At 48.0% G+C, this 4,790-nt stretch overlaps 1 long non-coding RNA gene across 1 annotated transcript in view; it reads left to right on the top strand.

Annotated features, from left to right (window-relative positions):
- The window catches only part of LOC106896073, a 4,873-nt gene extending 663 nt beyond the window's left edge, over positions 1–4,210 (top strand). The window contains exons 2-3 of the long non-coding RNA XR_001413569.1: positions 2,916–3,013; positions 3,901–4,210. This is a non-coding gene — a long non-coding RNA (uncharacterized LOC106896073). The remainder of the gene's footprint in view (positions 1–2,915; positions 3,014–3,900) is intronic.
- The last annotated feature ends 580 nt before the right edge of the window (positions 4,211–4,790 follow it).

Genomic DNA, 4,790 nt, shown 5'->3' with positions numbered 1-4,790 from the left:
CTCGGCCCCAGGCCGCGGAGAGGGACCTGAGGGGTTTTTTGGGGTAGAATCAAAAAATGTTAGGAATCGTGAGGTTGGGGAGTGTGTCCAGAGAAGTACCATGGAGCTGGTGAGGGGCTGGAGCACAAGTCCTGTGGGTAGAGGCTGAGGGAGCTGGGGGTGTTCAGCCTGGAGAAAAGGAGGCTGAGGGGAGACCTTCTCGCTCTCTGCAGCTCCCTGGAAGGAGGGTGTAGCTGGGATTCTATGATGACACTTCAGAAAGGAGAGCCACCCTGCAGAAAGACCAGGATAGGCTGGAAGAGTGGGTTAACAAGAGCCTTATGCGGTTCTACAAGGACAAGTGTAAGGTCTTGCACCTGCCAAGAGGAAATAGCCTCAAGTTGCACCAGGGCAGATTTAGGATGGGTATTAGAAACTTCATCAAATCCAGGAGTGCAGCACAGGCTGGGATCTACTTGGTGGGAGAGAAGCTGTGTGGAAAGAGGCCTGGGGGTCCTAGTGGAGAACAAGCTCCATATGAGTGAACAGTGTGGTGAACAGCGTGCTACTGGGGCAATGAAAGCTGGGTTACATCAACCTCTTTCTTATAAGCCCCCTTCAAGTACTGAAAGGCCACAATAAGGTGTCTCTGGAGCCTTCTCCAGGCTGAACCCTCCCAACTCTCTCAGCCTGTCCTCCCAGCAGAGGGGCTCCAGCCCTCCCAGCATCTTCAGGGCCTCCTCTGGCCCCACTCCAACAGGGCTCTCTTCAGCCGTTTGTCAACTAGAACCCCCAGGTCTCTTTCCTCCAGGCAGCTCCAGCCACACTTCCCCGAGCCTGTAGCGCTGCAGGGGGTTATTGTGGCCCAAGTGCAGGACCTTGCACTTGCCCTTGTTGAAACTCATGCCATTGGCATTGGCCCAGTGATCCAATCTATCTAGATCCAAATCATCAAACATTGGAACAGGCTGCCCAGGGAAGTGGTTGAATCATCATCCCTGGAGGTATTTAAAAGCTGGGCAGACGTGGTGCTGAAGGACATGGGTTAGGGGTAACTTGGCAGTGTCAAGTTAATTGTTGGACTTGATGATCTTAAATGTCCCTTCCAACCTAGATGATTCCATGATTCTATGATTCTGTAACCTGGATTTGATCACCTGAGGTAGCACAATATGCAAAACCTCTGTGGAGAAGTAGAGGGTGACAGATGCTGGACCTTGAAGGAGATGGAGGAAAAAACGCAGCTCGGTTCCTCTTGGGTTTTGTAAACTGGTGTGCTGTTTTGAAAACCTAAAGTATATTGACCTTCTTGAAAGCTATTGCTTTCACGAAGTCTCATTTTCATGCAAATATCTCTAGTGGACACTTCAGAAAGGAGAGCCACCCTGCAGAAAGACCTGGATAGGCTGGAAGAGTGGGTTAACAAGAGCCTTATGCGGTTCTACAAGGACAAGTGTAAGGTCTTGCACCTGCAAAAACATAATCCAGGAGTGCAGCACAGGCTGGGATCTACTTGGTGGGAGAGAAGCTGTGTGGAAAGAGGCCTGGGGGTCCTAGTGGAGAACAAGCTCCATATGAGTGAACAGTGTGGTGAACAGCGTGCTACTGGGGCAATGAAAGCTGGGTTACATCAACCTGGGCATCACCAGCAGAGACAAAGAAGTCATTATCCCACTCCACTCAGTGCTTCTCGGACCACACCTGGAATCCTGTGTTCAGTTTTGGTCCCCGCTGTGCAAAAAAGATGTGGATGAGCTGGAGAGGGTCCAGAGAAGGACCACCAAGATGATCCAAGGACTGGGAAGTCTGACATAGGAGAAAAGGCTGAGAGAGCTGGGTTCATTGAGCCTTGAGAAAAGAAGGCTTTGGGGACACCTTATCACCATGTTCTAGTATTTAAAGGGTGGCAACAGAGGAGATGGAGATCTCCTTTTTACATGGAGTCACATGGAGAATATGAGGGGTAATGGGTACAAGTTACTCTTGGGGAGATTCCGACTGGACACAAGAGGGACATTTTTCCCAATGAGAAAAGTCAGCCATTGGAATAATCTCCCCAGGGAAGTGGTGGATTCCCCAACATTGGGCACTTTTAAGACCCAGCTGGACAGGGCACTGTGCCATCTTGGCTAGACCCTGCTTTTGCCAAGAAAGCTTGGATCAGATGAATCTTGAGGTCCCTTCCAACCTTTTATCACCTAATATAAAATCATACAATTCTATGATTCTCTGAATAACAAGAGTACAGGGAAGAAGGGACACGGGAAATCCCTGAGGTACAAGCAGGGCCACCAGAGCTCCTCTCAGAAGAGAGGGAGGTTTTAGGGACCCAACCTCAACCCAGAGAGGCAGGTTTGCAGATGGGGAGAGCTGTCTTTAAGAGGTAATTTGCTTCAAAGGTTTCTTTATGAAGCCTGAGCGAGCCTCTTGTGTGAGAGTGACCATTTTTATCCCACGACAAATTACTCTGGGGTGTTTTCTGGTGTGTTTTGAGCTGGTCTTTAATATAAATATCTCTGCAGAACTTACGCTTGCATTGGATTGTACAAACAATTGAATAAATTTAATACATTTCATGACTCATTTGCCAGCAGTTCTGAGATACCTGAATCTACTTACTCCATCCTCAGACCAGGACAATATTAAGCAAAATATAGAGAGATTAGGCAACCTACCAGGGAGGTAGGTTCATCCAAGGGACATAATTTAGCCGAGGGAGAAGGGCAGCCTGTGCGGATTCCGAAGGGGGGCAGCCCCCAGGTCAGTGTCACGGTGACGACACACCACAGTTCAGGACTGTGACTTTCCTGTGGTTCCTGGTTCAACGGCATTAGGAAACCCACGTTTCCTATTTTTGCCATGCTCCTACAGGCTTTTCCTGCAGGAAGACAGACGGTGTCCTGCAGCGATTTAGATTGCATTTTTCCTTCCTGCAGGTTTAATCCAAGAAAGGGATCCAAGACAAGGAAATAAACGGAGTACCGTTGTTTTACAGCCCAGAAAGAAGATAGGGATCAAGAGTCCAACCTTGTCGGTGAGTGAAGTTAATCGAAAAAAAGAGAGATCTGTAATTATGATACTGACTGAGATACATGTTATTAAAATAATATAGGGTCTTCAGGGCCTTAACAAACAGGCTCTCCTCTGGAAACACAGAGCAAACAGATTTTTTAAGCTCTTTGTATTTCCTGCTTCTACCAAACCATTAATATTTTGGTGTCAGTTGCACCAGGGATTCAAACTACTCATTTCTGATCTGTAGCATACTCTCAGTAAAATTGAGTTTACACTTCAATAGCTTGCTTTCTTTCATTACTCCTTTTAATATCATGTCTTGGCCTCCTGTGGTGGCTTCCACATTCGGCGGTTCTGCACGTCTCACATCCTTTCAGGACAAAATGTCAGGTTTAAAAAAAAAAATCTCTTTTAAAACTACAAACTCAAAGGTAGGAGGCCTGGAGTTGTGGAGAATCACACGTTCTGCACCGTGCTGCTGAAAAGAGAAGGAAAAAGTAGGAGATCAGCTGGCAGCTCTGCTGGTTTGTGGAGCGAGTTAAAAGACTCAGCAAACAAAAAATAAAATTATGTAAAAATAGAGCCAGCTAGGTTGAGATTGGGCTTTGTCTCTTAATTAACAGCTCTCCCTGGAACATGGTGGCAGGCTCTGTCAACGAGACTAAAATGCAGGGTGTTGTTTAGACAGGCACCCAGGAACAATAGCTAACACTTCCCATCCAGTAAATGTCATTAAGACAGCATCAGGCTGTGCCGGCAGCTTGAAATCTAATCCATTTTCTGAAATGAGTTAGAAGTTTTCTGCTTGACCCCAAATCTCCCTTTTAACGGCGTTTGTGGTTTTGTAATCCCATTTTCCTGGTTTTATTTTTTTTTTAAAATGTTTCTCTCACCCCTTTTCACTAGGTGAAAAACGTAAGCCAAGGGAGAGGACAGGCGAGGAGGAGAGGCCGCCGCAGCGATACTCCGGGTGGGATGTTAAGAGCATAAAATAAACAAACGCTTTCAGTCTCGCCTCTGTTGGTGCACTTTGAGGTGTAGCAGGTAGGAGCAGGACGTGGCTGGTGATTGCGTGCCGCTGGCAGCAGGTCCACATGACTCAGATGTGTGCACAAGGGCAGTCCCTTCCCAGTGCCACCCGAAGACACCCGTGTGGGTGTAGGCACAGCAGGAAAACTGCCCTGTCACTGTGAAATCCCGGCGTAGGCTTGGGTGCCAAGGGGGGGCTGGTGTGCGTGGCACCCGGTGTAACGACGTTGTCTGCCAGGCCCAGCATACAATGGGTCTAAATTACATGCTTCGTTGGAACTGGATTTTCTATTTCTGTGACAACATTGCCGAAATGAAATACTTGCTCTGTGCGCCCGTTCGTGCCCGTTTCAAAATGCATGTTTGATCTTCGTGGTTTTTTTGAAAAAGAAGAGTGGTTTAGTTTATTTGTGAGGAGTGAGTGCTGAAAGATGAGTGAGGGGTGCAGAGATAGGACTGCTGGGGCGGGAGGTGGTAATGGGGGACTTAAGAGGGAATGAGGGAGGGAAGGAAATAAAAGGAGTGAGGGAAGGGGAAAAGATGCTGAGCAGTGTAACGACAGGCAGAAGTTGCTGCAGCAGAGGCTGAATGGGCAGCAGTCAACCAATAGAAAGAGGAAAGGCTGAAAATATGGTAAAAGAAACTCAGGGTCCAAATACCAGAAGGTTGAGGCTCTCTGCAAGCCAATGTCACGCTGTGCAGTGAGGACAGCCCCAGGGCAGCCGTGCTGTGCCACCAGCTGCGCTGACTGCAGAGGAGCAGTTACA

This window comes from Calidris pugnax, unplaced genomic scaffold (assembly GCF_001431845.1).
Source record: "Calidris pugnax isolate Ruff unplaced genomic scaffold, ASM143184v1 scaffold228, whole genome shotgun sequence".
NCBI lineage: Eukaryota > Metazoa > Chordata > Aves > Charadriiformes > Scolopacidae > Calidris > Calidris pugnax.
The sequence above is the reverse complement of the archived record's forward strand: the minus strand, read 5'-3'. Positions and strand labels throughout refer to the sequence as shown.